Source organism: Hipposideros armiger, unplaced genomic scaffold, assembly GCF_001890085.2.
Source record: "Hipposideros armiger isolate ML-2016 unplaced genomic scaffold, ASM189008v1 scaffold_108, whole genome shotgun sequence".
Classification (NCBI taxonomy): Eukaryota; Metazoa; Chordata; class Mammalia; order Chiroptera; family Hipposideridae; genus Hipposideros; species Hipposideros armiger.
In genome coordinates, this window is record NW_017731458.1 from 2,542,020 (window position 1) to 2,564,775 (window position 22,756).

Consider the following 22,756-nt stretch of genomic DNA (forward strand, 5'->3'; position numbering starts at 1 on the left):
GGCCAGTTCTCACAGAGTGTTTATTGCTTCGTCGATCATGCAATCCCTGTGGAATCCGAGCTGATAGCAGGTCTACATTTGGTTCAGTTTTCTTGGAGCTGTCTGTCACTGATCAGGCACAGACAGTCTCTTTAAAGCCTAGAATCCTTTTTTTTTTTTTTTTAGGTGAGATCATATTTACTCAATATGGTTGGTAAAATTTTGTTTCCCAGTGTTGGCCCTGGGAGCCCAGAGGGAACAATTTTGAAAATGCATTGTTTTGGGGATGGGATACCATTGCCTGTAAGTCTAATTTATGGCTGGGTCTTATGTGGGCAGATAGTAAATGTTTCTGGAAACTTCTGGGCTCTGCCCACAGCCCTGTGAGCAGCCCCAGGCCCTGGCTTGTTGGGCCCTCATGGGCCAGTGGTCAGGCTTGGCGTTTTGAATCCACATTGACCAAGCTCCTGAAATAGGCTGGCCTCTCCTTCTGTATGTGCAGCGTGAACAAGTCTTGCTCTGGGTAAAAGCCAGTGGCCCGGCGCTGTGTTTTAAGGTTGCCTAACTGGGTGCCTCATCTCCAACCACACAAATGTGACCCGAAAGAGATAGCCATGATGCTTCTTTGGTTTGTCTCCAATTATGTTCAATACAAAGCAGGGAGAAGGGTGCACATAAGAGGTACTTCTAGTGAAGGAAACCCCAATTTCCCCTAAAATTAGAAACCCTAAAACCCATCAGTTGAATAGAAAAACCTAGATAATTTGCTGCCTGCTTGCTCTGTTTTCTCCAGCCTATGACTGACTCTGCCTGATTTTAAGTCTTTGAAACCTGTCACAGCCATATTTACTGGTCTCCCCCTCTCCCCCCACCCCCATAGAGGGGAGGCTGGGGAGAGAATCTGTAGGTGCCACGGCAACCAGCAAGTGAGGCCTGGGGGACCTGAGGTTTATGATTAAGCCCTTCATGTCATTTCACATGAGTCAGTGGCCCTCAAGACTCCCAACCCCCAGCCAAACTTGGGCCATTTTTACTTCTGTTAATCTTTTGGACGCAGTGAAGATAGAAAATACGTTAAAGGGATACTGAGGGGTTAGCAGCATGAAGGTTGGGAACCTGGCTGTCTGGGGGGCTAGTGAATCTGTTTGTGACGATAGTCATGCCATGTCATCTTCTAAAGGTGAGAGTTTAGGCAAGCCAGGGTGAGAACGCAGGACGAGGCCAGCCAGGCCTGCTCTGAAGTTCAGCTTTTGTTTAGATAGTTTTCAAAGCCCATGTTTGTTTTTATTTTTATGTAAACAGGAAGCATCGGATCCTAACTGATCTGGTATTTTCGAGGTGGGCAGCAGTAAGTGGTCTTTTCCTCTCTCCCATGAGGTCAGCAGATGAGCAGATATTTATTTGGCCTTTAGCTATCGCAGGGTTACCTGGGTGTTTGTATGGGGACAGCAGACATTCATCCAGGACTTCCTCTGATAATCCCATTCTACCCCTTAACATCTCCACAAGGGTGAAGGACCATCAGCCCCCTGCAAAGATGCTGAAGCCGGGGGAGGTTGAGTCACCAACATAGGCTTGGGCGGAGAGCAGCTCTGGCCTGTGGGCAGCTCTGGCCTGTGGTTGGGTTTTGTCCTCGTATCATCATGGGGCCAACAATCCCAGTGGCTTTCACTCCTCAGTATTGCTGTCCTTTCTACAATAGAAAACTTGGCTAAGGACAAAGTGCAGGGTGGGCACCCCAGACAATTTTAGGTGATGCCCAGATGTAGCATTAATTACCTTTGATCCCATAATGAAGAAGCTGCCTCCTTATAGCCCCCTTCCAGTCCTTCAGTGGCCTCTAGGAGAGGGCCTGAAAGCCACCTCTCCCTTTTCCAAAACCAAGGAGCGGGCAGGACCAAGACAAAACGGGCCTTGGGATCCCAGGCTTCCTCAGGTAACAGGGTCTGCTAGATTTCATAGCATTGTTTTGTTTCTGTTACGCTTGTTTTTATGGAAATCTGTGTCTGGCATAGACAGCAGTGTCCCCTTTATGGCAATGACACTAAATTAAATTTTTTTTAAGTGAGTAGGTTTAAGAAAAAATATGTATAGCACTGGTGGTATATGCCCAAAGTGACTAGCCACCATTTGAGAAACCGCGCTTGGCTATAGCAACATGTGTGCCACGAGGAAACTCAGCAAGTGACCAAGAGAGAAATGCACCTTTCTGGAAAGTCTGGCAGAGCCAACGCATGCATATATGTACACACAAGACTGTCGGAGTGGCACTTTCCGGGATGGGCAGGCAGGCTTGTACAGGTTTTGCAGCAAAGACGGGGATTGTGTGTACGTGTGTCTGTGCACGTGTGTGTGCTGTTTTCCCTTCAGGACAGTAGCCTGCCCCCCCCCATCCACGGGGGATACGTCCCAAGACCCCCAGTGGATGCCTAAAACCGTGGCTAGTACCAAACCCTAAATATATCATGTTTTTTTCCTATACATGCATGCCAAAATGATAAAGTTTCATTTATAAATTAGTCACAGCAAGAGATTAACAACAATATCTCGTAATAAAATAGAACAGTTATAACAATATATTGTAATAAAAGCTATGTGAATGTGGGCTCCCTCTTATTATGCTTACTGTACTGACCCCGCTTCGTGTGATGCGAGATGGTACAATGTCTCCGTGATGAGATGACGTGAGATGAATGACATAAGGGGACGGTGGGAGCTATCACGCCACTCAGAATAGCACCCAATTTAAAACTTATGAATTATTTATTTCTGGAATTTTTCATTTAATATTTCTATACCACAGTTGACCGTGGGTAACTGAAACCAGGTAACAGGAACCGCAGATAGGGGGGCAGCTGGGGGCTACTGTGGTAGCACTTTGCCCTTATGGGTACCTGGCTGTTTACACCCAACTGGCTGTGACCATAATGTTTTGGTGATTTTAACCACGAGGAAGCAGCCTAGGATTTTTCAAGGAAAGGCCCTGTTTTCCAGATGGCTCAGTGGTTGTCAAACTGTAGTCATTACCTGAATCATCTGGGGATCTGGGTGGGGACAAAGGCTCACCCAGTGGGACCTCTATGTCCCAGGTGGTCCTGATACACACAAGTGCCTGAACTCAAGGTCTAGATCACTGTCAGTCCCAGCTCTGGCTGCCGGCTAAAGAGCCACCTGGGGAGCTACTGAAGATTCTGAGCCCTGGACTCCACCCCAGAGAAGCCCAGCCAGAATCTGGGGTTGGGGGTCTGGCAGAGGGACTTTTAAAATGCTCCCCAGGTGATTCTTTTGCGTGGACAGATGGAGACCCACTGGCTTTGATACAGACTTTTGGGGGAACTTGAACCACACCAGGGAATGGTCACCACGAAGAAGCAAAGGGACTTGTGAGGCATTTAAAGAAAATGGCTGCAGAGGAAACCCGCAGCTCTGAGTTCAGGTTTTAGAGGACTTCTATGAAAAAAGTAGAGCTAGAAGGCAAGTAACCCAGGGTGTGTGGGAGAGTGGCACCAACCTGTTAGAACCAGGTCAGGGGGGTTAACAGCTGCAAAAATTGCTAAGGGCATCGAGAGGGCTCTCGAAGGTTTGCTCAGAGCTAGAAGAACAAGGCGCGATAAACATGAGTTCTGCCCAGGCCATGCGGCGAGAGCCGGGGGAGGAGAAGGGAATGGGATGGCATCTCCCGTGGCCTCTCTGTTTCTGTTAGGACGCCGGCGGCGAGGGTAACCCAAGCAGGAGCAAGAGAGAGACCTGAGGCAGAGACGGCCAGAGAGCACCCACGGCTTTAAATGAGGTTACCCCATTTCATGCTCAGCGTTGACTTCCCTCGGCCCCTGGGACCCTGGTCATTCCATTGTTAGTAGTTAATGTGAGGAGCTACAAAGGGAGAGCCAGGCTCCTGAAGATAAGAAGGGGGCAAAAGTTGTCCCTGCTTTTAAGAAGTTAGGAAAAAGCGAATTCCAGAAACCATAGTCTGGTGAGCTTGGTCTCCATTTCCAACATACTTCCAGAAAGCATTCCTAAGCAGCTGTGTTGAGAGCCGGTTTGGAGCCCAGCCTGGGTCAAGGTGGTGGCCATTTTCTTTTTTTCAGAACAAGGCGTGCCAGGCCATCCTTTCCTGTCCTGGTAGATGGCTGACTGCCGTATCAGGGGGTGCCTGAGGCCTCTCGGCAAAGCATTTGGCATAGCACTTGTGACGCTTCTTCACAGGCTCTGCAGAGTGAAGCCAGGCCTGGCCCAGGTGGGCACTCAGTGCGACTGTGAATGTCCTCATGGAGAGATGCAGAAATAGGGACTGGATGGGACACGGCTGGGTGGCCTCGGAGTAGATTCATCAGCCATCCTCAAAGCAGAGGGGGCCCAGAAATTGGATGTAGAAGGGGGTCTGGTGAGGCTTTCTGCTTGGAGGGGGGGCAAAGAGGATTTGACAGTGTGGCAAGCATCCAGCTCATTAAGTTATCTGTTATTTAAGGGTAGTCTGGGAGGATTGGTGGAGATCAAGAAGCTGAAGGCATTCGCCACGTCTGTACCACCTCTGCCCTCGTCTTGTTAGTAGATCTGTGTCAGTCTGCAGAAAGGCACGTTTGGCCTTTCCTATTCTGCATCTTTGCAGCTCTTAGATAAAGACATGTTTCCTGAAGGCCCAAGGCTGATCATCGAGCTTAGAAAGGCTGTAGGTTGGTGGGCTGACCTGCATTATGGAGATTTTCTGTAATGCCAGGGATGTACAGTTTTGCACCTGGTCAGAGGCTCCTAGAAGTGATACCCTTGTAGCCCGCCCTTTAGCATCAACGTCAGATGTGGCCCTGGTGATCTTAGAGATGATGAACATTTAGACTACAGAGGTGGAGTGACATTCCCAAAGCCACCCACCCAGTAAGTGGAAGCTGTGCAAACACATGTGGAACAGTCTAGGTTTGCCAGTGTGAAAAAGACTCAGAGTTCATTTGCAGTTGTGCTCCAGAGGTGAGGGGTGGCTGGGCCACGCCAGTTGAGGTTTGGCGTACAGATACCATCGGGGCTCCACCCACCTGGGCCAGCCAGGCCTCATCTGGACATTCACATTCTATTCTGGGTACCATATTTTATTTTTAACTTACTTGGTTCAATTAGAAACTGTCATTTTACAAAGAATATTTTCAAGTCCTGAAAAAAACATTACAACTGAAAATTGAGGGAAAATTGGGGGCTACATTTTGGAAGGGATGTCGACAGACTTGTGGGTGATTTGAGTATGGAAATGTGACACATGGGAAGAGAAGGCCTGCGAGGACAGATGGCAATCTCCGCTCTCAGGGATCAGGAGGTCTTCTTGGAGGAAAAGGGCACAGGGGGTTGTCGGGGCCTGGCTCTGACCCTCCCAGTGCTGGCACAGCCCTGTCACACATGTTAACTGAATCCTTGGCACAGCCTTGCCAGGAGTAGATCATACTTATGGGAACCTCCAGGATGCAGAATTCAGAGCAAAAGATACCCAAGTTGTGGAATAGTGGCTGACATTTTCCGAGCCCTTCCTATGTGCCAGGAAGGGCATTGTGCTAAGATTACACTTGTGTGAGCACCGTGAAGCAGAAAGACTTGCACAGACCAAAGGCTGTGCAAGTCTGTGATAATAAATGCTGACGTTTATCGAGCCCTTCCTAGCGTGTTAAGCTTCTCCTGTACGTTATCATTTAATTAGGTTTGTTCTACTTGCTTTGGGGGCAGGACATTGACTGAGGCTATAAATTATCGTAAGTCATTGTCACTGGGAGTTACTGTACTTTTTAGCACAACCATCTCTGAGCACTTTCTCCGTGTCTGACACTGATGAACACTTTGCAGGCATTGTCATTAATTTCTTAATAATTCTATGAAGTATGGGGATTGTTATCCCTATTTCAAGGTGGAGGAATTAAAGGTCTGGAGGGCAGAGTTCATGCAAATTACTCAATGGTGTCCCTTGGGTGGACCAGGCTAGGGTTGTGGGTTTGGTGATGATTGTGTGGGCTGGATTTTTGCCACCACGACTGCCTCCTGGACTGATGCCATAGTGCAGGGCACAGCTGTAGGTGACAGCCCTGAAGATGAGCAAGACTAAGGAACTTGTCAAAACCCCACAGCGAGGAAACGGCAGAGCTGGAATTGGCAGCCAGCTCAACTGATTCTAGAACTGGTGCTCCTAAGCAGTGCTGAACAGAAAGAACCGTGCGCCATCACAGCCTTCCAGTGTGGACTGGACCATCCTAGGGCTGTCCCTTGGAAGTGGTCCCAAGAGACACAGTGGCCCTTTGTCAGGGCCTGTGACTCAAGTAAGGAATCTGTAAAAACTTAACATCTTAAAATCTGACATTTCTCCCCCATATTCCCTTCCTTTCCTTTCGCTAATTTAACATCAAGTCTGCCCTCCCCTCCCCACCCCCATCTCCAGCCCTGGATAAGAAAGCACTTGACTCTCATGGGGGCTGGGGTGTGGATGCTGGGAGGGGTGCAGCCGGCCTCAGCTATGCACAGCCTCACAGATGGTCATTGTAGCTAGAGGGTGGCCATGTCACTGGTCAGCAGCCTTTGTCTGGGCAGATGCTCGTTTGTCATCTTTCTGTGCTTGCCCACACTTGAGCGTCAGCACATTCTACCTCAAGCCTCCAGCATCATCATGACACAGATGTTGTTTGACTTTAGGCGTTGGGGGCTGGAGTGCAATGGCCAGAATTCTGCAGCAGCACCCCAGCCTTGGACTCCCGCGGGGCTGGGATGACCTTGGGCCATGTGAGTGGCTCTGCTGCTCAGGAAGGAATCTGTGCTGTCCCCATGCCTTCCCCCTGACAGCAATGCTAGCAGCAGCCCCAGGAGTGATAGTAACACAGGGAGTCCTTACTGCTCATAGGCAGCATCGTTGCAGTTACTTGTGCCAGGCCCCGTGCTGAGAAAGCTTTACAAGCATTTGCTGGCTTAATCTTCACAACAGCCATTTGAGGTGGGTACGGTGATTATTCCTACATTGCCACTGAGAAAGTTGTCTCTTAAGATAGTTCCGAGTAGGATATCTTGAGGGAGGAGAATGCTGTTATTTTCTCTGTCGGAGAGATTATGCTTCTTGTTAAGGCTAAAGCAGAGGTTCTCAACTGGGGGCCACTTTGCCTTCCAGGGCACATTTGACAATGTCTGGGGAGACGTTTTTGATTGTCACAGTTTGGAGAGGGGTTTGCTACAGTCATCTTGTGGGTAGAGGCCAGGTATGCTGCTAAACATCCTATAATGTACAGGACAACCCCCCACAATAAAGAATTATCCATCCCCAGTGTCAGTAGTGGGAGGTTGAGAAACTCTGATCTAAAGAGAATAAGAAACAAGACTGAACTCTTCACCCGGTTTGATACCATTAACTTCTGCTCAAACCCTGCTGTGGTCATTGGTGCAGTTTGCCATCTATTTCTGGTTCTCCCACTGAACACATGGTAGGATTGCACTTTCCTACCTTCTTTGAGTTAGGTGGACATGTGACTTGTGTTGGCCTATGAACTGTGAGCAGGAAGTAACATGATACTTCAAGAACCATGTTACTCGAAGAGTTCAGGTGCAATTTGTCACCTTCTGTCCCCCTACCATGGCCACCATCAGTCCTCCCAGGTGGTGGAGGCTCTATCAGCTGGGGTCCTGGTGTGAAGGTGCCCAGGATAGACCTCCTGGTCAAGTCACATGGAAGTGCAGAATGAATGAGAACCTTTGTCATGTAAACCACGGAGAGATTGGGTTGTTTGTTCCCATGGCATAGCCTATCTGATCCTGACTGATGTATTCTAACTAACACAGACATGAGAAGTTGGGATTTGGAATAGGCAGGTGGTATGTGTGTTTTGTATGTATCTAGATATTGCTGATAAAAGCTCAAGCATCCAGTATTTGTGGATTGCTTACTCTAGTGAAGCTATTGTGCTCGACCCTATGGGAGGTTTAGAGATGCTGGCGGATTGCTTCACAGAAGAAATAGAAGGGAGTTTAGAAGGTCTGTCAGGCCCACCTAGACCTCTCTGAGCTCTAAAGAGGTTGACTTACCCAACCATCCGAGTCCCCTGCCAGGATCCAGAAACACCCAGAACACCGGCTCTATGAGGCCTTCCTCGCCCAACTCAGTGGATGGTTTTAAATCAGTTACTGGTCTGTGAATGCTCCCAAGGCAAAGTTCATTGTTACCATAGGACCTCTTGTGGCATCTGACTCTAATGTTTGTTGAGTGAGTTGGAGCCAGGGTGGGGGTACAGGGTAGATAGTGAATAGTGCCATGATGGGGTACAGCTGGAGGGCGTTGAGGGACGAGGCAAGCCGAGGTGGCCAGAGGAACACCAGAGCCTGCTTTCAGTGGTGGAGGCCATGCTGATGGGGGCATGGGCATGGAGGAGGGAGGGGCTGGGCATTTTTCACTCTTCTCTGGGTTTCAGATGTACAGGAAGCACACCAATCTCAGGGTCTCCAGGATGAAGGAGTACTGTGGGGTGGGGTGTTGTCCTTTCGCCGGCCCTAGAGAGGTTCTGTGGTCTCCCTGGCTTTGCCTGAGCTGGTACTGCCTCACCTGCGCAGCACATGCCCTGGGAGGGGGTACAGGAATAGCTCTGAAGCCTCGTTAGCTATGCTCCTCTCTCTGAGAGGCTCAGGGAATGATTGTTCAGTGCCAGGAGCAGGCTTGCCCTGGCACAGAGCCAGAGCCCTTCCCAGCACTGCAGAACAGAGTCAGCTTGACTCATGCTCCCAGGCACCTCAGTGTGCCCGTCCACAAAAGGGGCATAATTGGGAGAGCTCAAGCTATCTGCCTTTCACGGAGGTAGTCATGTCAGTGGGCTCTGTCCTTTAGAGCCAGGGACAAATGCCCTTACAGGTCAGAAAGGGAGGGATAATGGGTCAGTCTGTTGCCACTCAGATCAGGTCTTCAGTGAATTCTTGCCTGGACGGGGAAGGGACGGGATCCTTGGGACAGCTCTGACAGCATCTGCCCAATGGGCACCTCCCGCCTGTGGACAGGGACTGTGCTGGGATCACCCATCAGTGGGATTATCCATTTGCATCCTCTGGTTACTGTCCAGAGGGGTCTGCCCTTCTGCCTCCTGCAGCCCTGGCTTCCCTGTTTTAGGGGCTCCTCCCTCAGGGGTTGCTCCTAACTCGTGTGGGCTCCATGGTGCACTCCAGTTGCCCAACAGGACTGCCCTCCCCACAGAGGGGGCAAGCCTGCAGGTGCATGGGTGCGCTTCCTGTAAGCCCTCCCTTCCTCCTCCCGCTGCTCTCATTACTCCAGGAGGGATTGGTTCTTAATCCATGAAGGTGCCAACAATCTCCACCTCACTTGGGTGATTCATGCAGATTGAGGCGCAGAGGCTTTTTTATTGTTGTGAGACGAGAGGCAGATGGCACATAGGCCCAGAGGCCCACTCTCTGGAGCCAGACCACCTGGTTTGAACCCAGCCTCACCACTCCTTAGCTGTGTGATCTTGAGCAAGTGATGAATCTTCCTGTGACTTAGTTGCTTTACCAGTAAAATGGGAAGGACGATAGTCCCTTCCTCAATAGGGTTGTTGTGTGGTTTACATGAGCTAGCATATTTAGTGTACACAAAATGCTTACAACAGGGCCAGCGCGCCATAAACTTGTCAGTTTGTGGATGTTTCTGATGCTGTCCCTTCCCGGTTGTGCCAGTATTGATGTCACCAAGGGGTTGCCATCAGATGTGCCTCCACCCAGTTCTTTGATGTAAACAGTTGATGTATTCTCAGTCTCGCTGGAAGTCCCATGCAAGCCAAGTTCAAGTCTCAGCCCCCCCCTGCTCTGGGTGACGTGGGACTTAAGACCTTGGGGGTGACCAGGACAGCTTTGTATATGCTTGGTGTGCTTAGTACTGCTCTCGTTTTCTCTCTTTCCAGAAGATAGCCAGCCACCTTTAAAAAAATGATACATTGCAGACACAGCATAACAATGTTTAAAAAATAATTGGCTTACTGCCCCTGACCTCACTCAAACTTTTCATATCCCTATGCTTCCTCCTTGTCCTTGTCTGCAGGCGGAGAGACATCTAGTAATGGATACTGTAGTTAAAGAGCCAAGACCCTTTTTTACAATGTTATCCACCCCTACTCCCACCCCACCCCCAAATAAAACACGCCAGAAGGCAGTAGAATAGTCATCAGTTTGGGGTCTGGGGTTTGGTGGGCTTTGGCTCAGTGTGTACCCCCAGGCTGGACTTTTCTGTGGTCTGGGTGTTGGTTCTGCTCCCTGGGGGACGGTGCTTTGGGTTTGCAGGCGTCATGGAAACCCCCCAGCCTGGGGAAGAAGGAGGGGAAAACTTTTTCATAGCCAGACAAACAGGTATTTCCTGTCAAGTCCCCAGCTGTTACAGAAATCAGCCCCCTTGGTAATTCAGAAAAAGGAGCTCCACCCAGGCCACTCCCCACCCCACAAGGGCCAGAAACTCCCAGGATTTAATGAAAGGTGGGCAGCCGCACTGTCCGATAGAACTTACTGCGATCATGGAAATATTCATTCTGCTCTTTCCAATATGGTAGCCATTAGCCCTATGTGGCTGTTGAGCCCTAAAAATGTGGCTAGTCCGAATTTTGATGTGTTTGTTCTAACAGTAAAAATAGGCGCAGATGTAGAAGACAATACGAACAAAAGAATGTGAACTATCTCATCAATTTTTAATATTGGTTTTATGTATTTTATAACATGCCGAAGGGATGTTTTGGATACATTTGGCTAAATAAAATGTATCATTGAAATTGGTATCATTTGTTTCTTTCTAATGTGCCTACTAGGAAATATACAATTTCATAAGGGGCTAGCAGTACACTTTTGTTGGACAGTACTGTTCTAGAATGTAGATGGGTGGCTGCTGTCCTGCCCCCTGAAGGGCCGACTTGGCTTGGAGAAGGGAGAAGTGAAACCCACCTGGGTACCATGCCTCTCCCATGTGCCCCAGTGCCTCTTGCTCCCAAACATGCCGCCTGAGTAAAGAAGGAGCAAGTGCCCTGGGGCCCAGTGTCCGCTCTGGCAGCTACCCTGGTAATATCTCTGGGGTCTTGGGAACAGGAAGTCAGGTCACTTCTCGAGGTGAGGAGTGAGTGATTGGCTTTGGGTGGAGTTTGGGGGATGTGAACATGGGCTCAAAGGTGTCATACTGGACGTGTTGTCATGAATCCTGGCTCTGAGCAGTTAGAATAATGTCTAGCATTGATTGGGTGCCTGTGAGGTGCCAAGCCCTGTGCCGGGCATTTTATCCTTCCACTGACTCCTCCCACCTGGCTGGGAGGTGCCATGATATGATACCCATTTTGCAGATGAGGATCCCCGAGGGCCTACGTAGTAACTAACGTATTGGCCAGGAGCCTTGCCATTTGGTAAGCGCCGGAGCTTACAGCGAACCCCATGTCTGACTCAAGGTCATTCTCTGCCCCACACCACTCCCCTCTGGGCCCAGTCCCTCTTTTCCCCCTGACCCTCAGTTCCCTGATGTAAGTAAACAAAAGATGTGGAGGAGGAGCAGCGGTAGAACACAGGCTTTAGGGTCAGGGTGACTGTCCTGGAGAGAGGATACGTGCACTTGTCTCCACCAGGCGTTGCTTTCCTGTGTTAACTAAGTTTTGGCCTGAATTTTGAACAGACCCATCAGAGAGCCCAGAGGCTGGGCAGCCAGGCCTGATGCCCCAGCAGATCTTCTGCAGTATGAGCAAAAACCCAGGTTTTGCATTTCAGGCATTTGGGGATAACCCTGCTCCCTAGGCCAAGTGCCTTTTAAACACTGAAGAAATATTGGTGAAAGAGGCCAGAGCCTCCATTAGGTATGTGCTGGGGGAGGAGGGGCGAGAGCCAGCCTTGGCCTCAACCCCCTTGTCCAAGGTCCAGGTGAGGGCAGATTTGGCTCATAGGTAGTGGAGGTCCTCGCATAATCCTAGCTTGGGGGCCTGCGGAGGCCAGCACCCCTTGCCCCCTTCCTCTTGGCATCCAGGGAGTAGGGCGATCTATGTGTCCACATCGGACCACCTGGACCACTTCCTCTCCACTTGTTCCCCTCTGACCTGACATGACCTTTGTGGTTTTTCCCTTTCTCCGTGGACTTCCCATCCTGCCTCCGAGGGCTGTGAGTCTTTGTAGAACCAACAATCTGGAGAACGGTTCCTGATTAAGCCTACAAAGGGCTGCCCTCCACCACTGCTCTGATCTCAGTGACCTCGTGCACGTCACTTTACTTTGAGCCTCAGTTTCCTCATCTGTAAAGGGGGAATGTTGGTGGTGATAAAACCCACTCCGAAGAGGTGTAAGGATTAAGTGAGAACATGTAAAAGGGCTTGGTGAGACCTGTGAAACCATGGTGAGGGTCATTTTGTGTAGCTTCATGGACATTTTTCAGACATGATGGAATTGGAAAGAACCCGACCGAGAGCTGGAGAAACCTGAGCCCTTACACTGGATAGCTGAATGGCCTTAGCTTAAGGTAATAAGGTAACTGAACCCCCCAAGCCTCAGTGCCCTGGTCTGTAAAGTAGGGTTGCTGAGAAGATTTGCACAAGACTCTGTGCCTGGCATGTGCACAGTAGATGCTCAATCGCCTCTCTTTTTATGAATGCTTGGACAATGCTGCAGTGACCTGCTTCGGCTGAAAGCTGTCAGGAGTGTGTTTGTCTAAGTTTAAAGTGTACAAATACCATTTCCTGGCGCAATTCTTAGCAGCGAATGAGTTTTAATCCTCCTTTGAGCATCCTGCATGCAGTACCTCCCCCCGGCCCCCTAGGTGCACTTCTGGGCCAGCGTTATCTCAGGATTGACAGCTGCTCTGCCCCAGTAACAACGCAGCACGTCTTCACGTCCCTGATCCCCACAGCTGTTCTGAGAGTGGACAGGGCAGCCATCATCTCCATCTTGGGTGTCAGCAGGGAGGGGTGACCAGACCTTGGAAAAACAATCTAGAAACTCTAAAAAGCCTTGCCAACAGCTTTTTGGCTCGTCACTTCGGTCTCAGAGAAAAAGTGAGGAAGGTGGGATAGAGATTTTAGCTCATTTTGCTCTTGCAGAGTGGTTGGCTGTGTAGAGGTGGACAAAAAGCATGGGGTGGGGACAGCTGGCTGTGGCTGGAAACTTACCCCACGATAAACCCCTTATGGTGAGTTGCGTGTTGGTGCGGACACCATCATGATGAACTCAGAACCGGGAAGGGTCTCTGCTCTGATTTCCTTCCCAGCCTAAGTGCTGAGGATTCTGGGAGGTGGCAGGTGAGGGCCTGGGAGCAGCTTTGCTTGCCGATGGGGAGTGGAGGGTGTGCCAGGGACTGACTGCAGGCTGCCTGTACCCTTCTGGGAAGGTTAACACCCACTAATGGGCGGAGGCATCAGCGGGCACTTGGGGACTAGAACTCAGGAAGGAGGCACAGCGGCCTGCCCTCTGGAGCGGGACTGTCTGACTCCTTTCACGAGGGGCCTGTGGAGAGTGGGGCAAAGTTTCCTGCAGGACCCCAGGGACTCCTGGGCCGGGCCTGGCTGTGGCTTGGTTGAGTTATCTCTGTAGATAGAATGTGTGATGGAAAGGAAGCTTGGTCAACCATGGAAGCTTGAAAAAGGGGAAGGTTCCTGAGTCAAAGCATGTTTGCCCAGGGGAGAAGGCTCCCAGCCATTAGACTCTGTGCATTCCATCACTGTGGTTAGCTGCAAACATCCAGGGTTTTTTTTTTTGTTTGTTTTTTGTGTGTGTGTGTGTGTGTGTGTGTTTTAACTCGATGCCACCAAACATGGCAGTTCTCAAACTAGGTGTTAGGTAAGGACAAGCTCACCCAGAAACATCTGTGGAATTATAAGCCTGCATACCGGGGAGAACGCACTGATTTATGCAGGCTTTCTAGGATAACAGAACTGGAGATGGCACTTGCTCACCATAAAACAATAAGGTGCCTTCGTGCAGTCCATAGCAGTCTTGTATGTGTATCATTCGCTTGGGCCAACTCTCAGGCTTGGGAGGGGGCTAGAGTCTGGACCTGTGTCTCCTCACTGAGATCCCGACCACTGACTGGGCTCTGATGACGCAGCAGAAGCATTCACCTCTTTCTCCTAGTGCTTTCTGAGTTTCTCCTATCTTGGTTATCCATCACTAATCTATGGGCTAAATGTGTATGTCCAAAACAGTTTCCTTCCTCCAAAACCTTCCAGTTCTGGTTTTTGGAGCTAGAGATGAATATACTTGAAGCATCCAGGAAAGGCTGAGTTTCTGACCACAAATAGGAGCACCCCTTCCCTCCTTCTCTGAAGAGAATGCTGGGTTTGTTCTATAGACATCATTCCTTTTCCTTTTTAACTGTTTATATTGCAAAACATAACAGAGATTCTGGAAAGTGCACAAAACTTAAATGTACTGCTTGATGGCTTTTCACCAAGTGAACATCCTTGTAATCAGGGGCCAAAAGCAAGACACGGACCCTTGCAGCACCTGGAAGTCTCCCTGATCATGACCCCTTTCCTTACCACCCGCAGGGACACTGGCCTGACTCATAGTAGTCACTTCCTTGCTTCTTCAAACAATTCTTTCACCACTAACACACATCCCTAAGCACGGCAGCTTAGTTTTGCCTGTTTTTTGAACTTTCAATAAGGAGAATCATACTGTATGCATTCTTCAGGGTCTGGCTTCTCTTGCTCAACCTTGTTCATGAAATTCAGGTGTTTTTGTTGCAGGTAGCTGTTGTTTGTTCACGTTCATTGCTGTGTATTACTGCATTGAATGATTAGCACAATTTTTGTATGAATTCTGTTGATGGACATTTGGTTTGTTTACAGTTTGGGACTGTTAGCAAAAACTGCTGCTCTGATCCTTGTTGGACACGTCTCTTGGTATAAGCCCGTGTGTGTGCTTGTGCACATGTCCACATGTTTTCTGCTGGGTGGACCTGGCGGAGAAATCATGGCGTCATGTTCTGTCTTCACGGCAGCATTGTCAGCACAGAGGGAATGTTGGCTCAGCTCAGCAAGTGTGGGAAGCTTACTCAGTGTCCTGCTTCTGTATCCCTTGGATTGTCTCTGAGCTCCTCCTGGGGCCACATCACCTTCCCAGGTATTATGGGAATTATTGTCCTAAGGCATGTGTGCCGCGCACAGGGGAGTCTGTGAGTGGCGTGTAGCAGGCTGTTCAGGAGGGTGTGCAGGCAGTGGTGTGGCCAGAGCCTTGTCATCACCGTCCTCCAGGTGGACCTGACTGCCCTGCCCCTTGAAGCTTCTGCCTGCAGCCTTTTCTCCCAAGTGGCTTTGGCACCCTTCCAGCATACTGAGTGGAGAATGGTCAAGAAGGCCGAGGCCTCAGCTGCTCAAGTCTCCTGGCCACTGCTTGTGGTGCAGCTAAGCTCTTAATGTGTTTTCATAATCAAAGCAGAAAGGTCCCATTGTGGCACTAACGCCTTTGCCATAAAGCGCTTTTTGTTTCCTCACAGAATTCCAAGTTGAAAAAGCAAGTCAGCTTAGCAAAGACACAATACCCATTAATAGCCATTTGCCACTTGCAGCAGCTAGGCAGGCTCCTCGTAAGTAACGGATGGCCAGTCTGTGTTTTATCGGGGTGCCCCAAAGCACTAAAATACTTAGCAGGCTACTTGGAGAAACACAGTAAGATATTAGGAGTCATTTTCATCACCCTGGAATTATAATCTGATATCAGTATGTCAATCAGGGTTCATTTGACTCTGTGTTTAGAACATCAAAATAACAGGGTTAAACAAGTGAGGGAGTTATAAGTGAGGGAGTTATTTTCTCATGAAACAAGAAGTGCAGAGGCAGGCAGTCCGAGGGCTCCATGTTGACTCCTATCTTTTTTGCTCTATCATCCTCAGCACGTGACCTTTTCCCTCATGCTCTCAAAATGGTTGCTGTATCGTTAGGCTTCACATCTGCATTCCAGGCAGAAAGAAGGGGAGAAGGAAGCTGACTTTTGCCAACTGACTCTTATTCATGTTGAGGGAAACTAAATTCCTGGAAGTACCAAGCAATAATAGGCTTCCCCTTACATTTCATTGGCTAGAACTGGGTCACGTGGCAACCACTGGTTGCAAGGGAGCCTGGGAGCTGAGCAGATTGTTACTATGAACACAATTAGGAATCCCCAAAGCTCAGGAAGAAGAGGAGAGAGGACATGGGAAGGCAGCTGACAGCAGGTGCCATGATTTACTAGATAGCGCAGGGAACAAGTCGTTTCACATAAAGTGAATTTCCTTGGTAGCAAACTTATTCCTATGAGCACGAAAATATATTTTAATCCTTTTAAATGATTCAAGAAGGCACATGCTTTTTCTTCGAAGCAATCTAATGACATCATTTTTTCCCCCACGGTGGCTGGGAGTCTCAGTACCTCTATTGAGGTGTGATTTGACTCCTCACATAATGGTTCCAGAAAACTACACTTTTTGAATCCTGGGTCTGCTTTGTAGTTTTTTTCCCACTTCTTCTGCTATTGCTATCACACCTTGTGGTCTCTGTGTACTTAACCTCTAGATACAGCAGGTCCTCAAATAATATCATTTTGTTCATCATCATTTCATGGTAACATTGAGGAGATGCTGTAGGAACTTCACTCTATTTATTATGAAATGTATTGGGATGGCTGAACTCTTGTTTGTATCAATTAGCCTGTGGTAAAATTGGTTTCATTATATGTTGTTTTGCTTCAAGTTGCAGAACCTACATCAATGATGGTAGTAAGTGAGGACTTACGGTAGGTACGGTGGCGCTTCTCACCTCCAAATTTTTGCTTTTTATATTCTACGAATGGGAGACACCAGGTAACTAAAGGTCGCAGTACACAAGGATGGAGGGAGGACGCCCCAAGTGAGAGCACGGACGGAGGACTCTAGGTTAAGTAGAGCCTTTGTGAGTAGGCTGTGGAGTCTGTTTCATCAGCTCCGAAGCATTTGATCTCGTCTGGCCTACCAGATAAGAGAATTAATTACTATACTTAAAAAAAAAAAAAAGGAGTTTCCAATCATATCCTCTAGTCCAGGTGATATTGGACAATTGGTTTTACGTGGCTGACTTAATGCTGATTTTCCCACTACCACTCACAAGAACGCCCTCTGTCCCTGGGAATGTGAAGCCCCATTTTATAAGTCCAACATCTATACAACTTGGTTTTGTCTTATTGAGATACCGGTCCTATCTAGGCAGTAACCAAAGGAGAAAAATCAAGAAAAGGTAGCTTTGTGACTTGGGATAGTTACCTAATCTCTGCGTCTATTTCCTCATCTGTGAAAGGGGGGTAATCATAACTGCCTTGGAGTCATTGTATGAAATAAATTAGAATGATTATAAAAATGGAATAGTGCCTACCACATGGTAAATGCTCAGTAAAAACTATTACTAATATTGCCAACATTATCACAGATGGGAATGTGTTCATTGTGGGTTTGGCCCACCCTGGAAAAGTGTTTTGAAAGACACCTGAGCCATGTTTACCTGATGACGGAGATAAATCTATTGGGTCAACACTGGGGAACCAAGAACAGATGTTTTAGCGTGTCTATGCTCTTGTTCTCTTTCTATGACAGTGCAGAGTGGAGTTTCTTCCTTCCAACAATAATTTTTAAATCTGATTTTAAAACTAACATGCTCGTTATGGAAAATTTGAGAAACATAAAAACAAAAAAGAAAAATTTAAATCACTCTTAAAAAACGTGTCTCTCCGTGTGTGTGTGTGTGTGTGTGTGTGTGTGTGTGTGTGTGTGTGTAGGGAGAGAGGGAAGGAGGGAGGGAGGGAAAGAACATGAACTTTAAAAAGGTGGGGCCATCCTGTGCGTTCTGCTTTGTAAGCTGCCTCCATTTCGTGGCACAGTAAATCAAGAGTGGACTCTCATTTAAGTATAGCCGTATAGCACTCTGTGGGGTGGGTTTTTACCTGGAATTGGAGGAGACTGCTGAGAATTGAAGGCTGACCGGCTTTCCTGGGTGATCACAGGGAAAACTCCCTTGGCCCACTTCCAAATTGTGAAACTTGCTTTGGTCCAGCTAAGGGACTGAGTGACACAGTTGGGCCTCCTATGTTCTGTAATTGTGGATGTTATAAGCTAGGATCGTGTGTAGATTTGGGGGCCTGGAATGATTTCACATATAGGCAGGAGGATAATTAAGGAAGAAGAACCATTGTAAGCAAAAGCAGTCGAGCAGTTTAAGCTCTTTATTTGTTGAGTCACTCTTGAGGACCTGCTGTGTGCCACCACATCAGGTTAGATATCCCTGATAGAGAAACAAACAAGACAGGCCCTGGGCCCTCAAGGAGCTTCCAGTCTTAGGCACAGTCATGGCCTCTGGGTGAAGACTGAGAAATTCAGTTGGTGATCTGGAACCACAAGGGCTTTGCAGGAGGGAGGGGCATTCCAGGAGAGGGAGCCTTGTGAGCAAGGCCCTGGAGGTGTGAAGCAGCTTGCATGGATCAGGTGAGCGGCTAGATGGAGCAATAGCTACTACACCTTTTCATTTCTCAAAGCGTTCAATAGTGGGTCGGGAAGCTGCCCTTGTGAAATGTGGCATAAACTTTAATATTCTTAAAGTGAAATGAAAAAGCTAAAGGTACTGGTTTGGAAAGCCCTGGAAGGTTTTCTTTCTGTGCTTTCTCTGGGAAGCATAGATTTCCCCCCCCCAGAACATCACAGAAGTCGTTTCTAGTAACTTTGGTGTTTGCAGTCCACCCACCGTCCATCTACCCATCCATCATCCGAGCGCCTCCTCTGTCCCAGGGACTGTGCTGAGGACCCAGAGCCTGCCCTTGCCGGCCCTCATAATGTGTCGAGGGCGGTGGACATCTACATTAATAATTGACATTCCGTGCTGACAAGTTCTGTGGGCGAGTGGAGGTGGAAGCAAGAATTCTGTCAGCAGGAATCGGAGAAGCTTAAGACTGTGATGTGCAAAGGGGAGGAGAAGTGTATCAGGACCCCCTTCTCCACCTCCCATCCCCCGCCCCAGAGAGCATACTCTTAGTGGTGCTGGGAAAGTCCCACGCCCCTCTGTTGTGCTGCGGTGGCAAAAAGACTGAAAGCAGCCTTTAAGGCAACAGACATTCACTGGGGCCTGCGCTGGCTGGACACTGGTAGGACTCGTGTATCATTAACCCTGAGCAGTGTTTTACAGCAAGGAATTGTGGCTCAATGTTGGGTGATTTATCCAGATCACATTGCCTAGAAGGGTGGGGGTTGGGGGTGGGGAGGGCTGGCATTTGCTGCAGGTGGTTTACTTGACCCTGAAGCCTTGGGCTACAGAAACTCACTTCTGGACCTTGAAAGCTGCTGGTGGTGGAGTGAGAGGTGGGGTGGGGGAGTAATGTCTGACCAGCGGCCTCCCCAGGTAATGGCTTGTGGTGGTCAGCAATCAGAGACTCTGGCTGTGGGTCCCCTGCAGAGGGGCAGCCCTGATGACTTGGAAATGAGGTTTTTGTTCAATCAAAATAGTAAATCACCTGGACGGCCCCCACCGCTTCACAATCCCCAATAGTTCCACACCCCTTCAGATGTGGGATCTGGGAGCCACTGCCCTTCTCTGCGCCTTGGTTTCTGAACGCAGGTCCAGGCCTGCCCTATGGCTCGGGCGTGGGGCAATGTTGGGGGTGAATCAGTTACTCCCTTGGGGCTCCCAGAGGTAGGCAGACAGAAAATCCCTTCAAGTTTGTTTAGTTCAGCAATACTCCTCTCCATGCTCATTTTACAGCTGAGGAAACCGAGGCTCGTTGAACCCCAAGCGTTTGGCTTCTGTGATGTCAGCACAACTTCGCTCTGACTTCCTGGCCGAGGCAGGTTTGGTGCCAAGAACAAGTAACTGGGATGGTATGGTTAGTCTGTGCCACGCAGAAAGTCACAGGACTCCAGCTGTCCCTGGGATGAGACCTCCCTTCTCTGCACAGCCTGGCTTTGGGCACTTGATCACGGCAAGTGCCAAGTGGGGCAGGGGCAGCAGTGAGGGATTCAGAGTCAAGGACCAAAGGCAAGTTGGTGGCATGGGCTTTGAATCTGAGCTCCACCGCCTCAGGAGATGCTCTTCCTCCAGCAGAGCCTCAGTTTTCCCATCTGGAAATGGGGATCGTAACACTGAACCTCGCTGGGTGCAAGGCAGAGTGAGGGCGTGGTCGTGGCAGCGATAGTTCCTTGCAGACAGGAGAAGGGAATGAACTCGCAGCTGACATCAGGCCCCTTTGTCCAGCTCTTTATATCTAATGATTTCATTTCACCCCTCACACCTCCTCTGAGGCAGGCGGCACTGTTCCCATTTACAGACGTGGAGATGAGGTTCTGAGAGGTTAACCAGCCTTGCCCAAGTTCACCAAGCAAGGGGAGTGTGACTCCCAGATTTGTTCCACCTCGCCATGACAAAATTCCCGTTCCTACGGAAGATGGCCTTCCATAAATTGCACTGAAGGGATGTAGGTCACACACTGGGACGCATTCGTAGATCCAAGCGGTGTCTGTCTCTTGTTACTGGCTAGGCAGCGGTAGCAGAACGCAATGGGTAAATATCGTCCTTCGATGGTTCGTGTGCCTGTGGAAGATTAAAGTTTTCTCCTCCCTGGACATTAACTTTGGAAAGCTTAAACCTCTGAATGTGTGGCCAACAGTGTGATCGGAAGCTGCATGAGTTCATGTTTGGAAGGGCTTTGGACTGTGTCTGGTACAACTAAGTGCTGTGCCCACTAAGTGTTCGATAAAATGAACGAACATACATACATACATACATACATACATATGTAAATGAATAAATAAATAAGTGAAATGCTAGCGACACCCCTGCTGGCCAGAAAGTCTCCTTGTCTTGGCTGGTTTTTCCATGCAGAGCATGTACAATGGAGCTTTGTTCTTCTGCCCCTTTGGAAGCGGCCTCTCCATGGCTGACTCATAGGCAGGAGGCCGGGCTGTGCCTGCCCAAGTTTCTTAGTCCCCTGCTGCCTCCCACTCTTGCCATCTTCCCGGAGTGGTGTCCCTGAGGGGGAGAGGACCCCCTGTTCAGTGCACAGCAGGGGATGCTGCCTTCACCCTGTGGACAGAGGAGAGAGACCCGGCCCCAGGAGGGCGCATCTAGCCGGCTGAGAGCGAGAAGAGACAGGGAGAGCTTCGGAGATGGTGTGCTTCCCCCATTTACCTGTCTCCCGAACTGGACTGTTGGAGAATCCAGCCTTCAATCATCTCATCTCTGTGAGCAGAGCACAGACCCATAGGGGCTGGGTGGCCTCTGTCTGCTGCCGGACTTGGGCAAGTTCTGGGTCAGTCTGTGAAATGGGGTGCTCGGCCCTCAAGCACTGGTGGCTGCCACCAGGAACATGTTTTACAACATTGGTTGTTAAGCCTGTCTGCACCTTTGCATCACCTGCAGTGCTTCTGAAATATACTGATGTTGGGGGCACAGCCTCAAACCAGTATCTCTGGGGTGGGGGTGGGGGGGGGTCCTGGCCCCGGCAGCTCTCTTCCTATACTCCTCCCAGTGACTCTGACACACAGTGAGGGCTGAGAATGTTGGGTTCCAATGCTAGAAGTGAGAGGACTGTCCCACATCCCACCTTTGGTTTGTCTGCAACAAGGATGAGGAGTTGGCAGAAACTACTCTGGTAGAGACAGACTGGATTAGAACCAGGTCCCCGTTGTGGAACTTGGGGCTTTCCCCCATATCACTGAATGCTGCCTTGTTACTCCTCATGTTCATGGTTACGAGAAAGGCAGGCAGTTGGTTGGTTACGGGAAAGGCATCCATTCTGATGATGATAAAATGTCTACTCCTCACCCATCACCCATGCTAGTAGGGAGACCAAGCTTAGCATCACTTCATCCAGGAAGAGCTGGCAGAAGCTTCCACTTAGCATTTAACCTTTCTTTTCCCTGTGCTCCCTTTATCTCACATGTTATTAACCATCGCATCGTCTCATGTAGGATCACACGTGTTTATTCTCTAGGCTGTGAGCTCCCTGGGACAGGTCCTGGGTTGTAGCCATCATTACAAACCCGTGCCTGGACAGAGCAGGCGTTCGGCGAATGTTTGTGGAGTGGGAGGGCGGATACCCAGCTAGGAGCGTTCTGTCGCTCTTCTGAGTCCCTGGGTTAAGTGGGTCAAGGCAGCCACCTTTCTGCATTTGAGGCAAGTCCAGATGAAAAATGCACGGCCAGGTAGAGTCAGGAAAAACAGAACAGGGAAGGGGCTATGTACTTGATCCTGGGAGGACCAGCTCACCTAAAAACAAACACCAAGGCTCCTCCTGTACAGCCCCAGGCCTCCCCTTTCCAGTGTATGTGTCACAGCTGGAATGTGGCTTGTGTTTGGAAATAAACAAGTTGGCCCCTCTGTCCGCCTGGGACTTTCCTTTATCAGGAGACACTCATAAGCCACCACCCAAGATGAGATGTTTCTTTCCAGCTGCTGGAGAACTCTGCGGGAAAGTGGGAGAGCTTCTGGTGGGTCAGACACCGATAGATTGTCTTCTTCTGTCTTCATGTTGGTATTTGGGAAGGACTTGAGGGAGTGGGCTTGATATGAAGTGATTTGGGGGGTGGAGGCCGAGGGCTTGCTTCCCCGCCCCCCCCCAAATGCTGTGAGAGGGGAAAGAGTCTGTATCCATCTTAAGGGAGAGATGATGGTGAGAGAATAATGCGTGCACCCACTCTGAATGTTGACTGCTCAGCTAGATTGCATTTTGCAGGGTGGCCCATCATCACATAGCAGCCAGGCAGCACTTGGGGAGAGGAGCTCAGGCTGAAGGTATTCCTGTGTTTCTGCTGTAGCTAATTCAGAGCATTAAGACGAGAGAGAGAGAGAGAGAGAGAGAGAGA

General features: G+C 49.4%; 1 protein-coding gene across 9 annotated transcripts in view; it reads left to right on the forward strand.

Moving 5' to 3' along the window:
* The window catches only part of KSR1 (kinase suppressor of ras 1), a 157,869-nt gene that overhangs the window by 35,538 nt on the left and 99,575 nt on the right, over nt 1-22,756 (forward strand). The gene's annotated exons all lie outside the window — the stretch shown is intronic.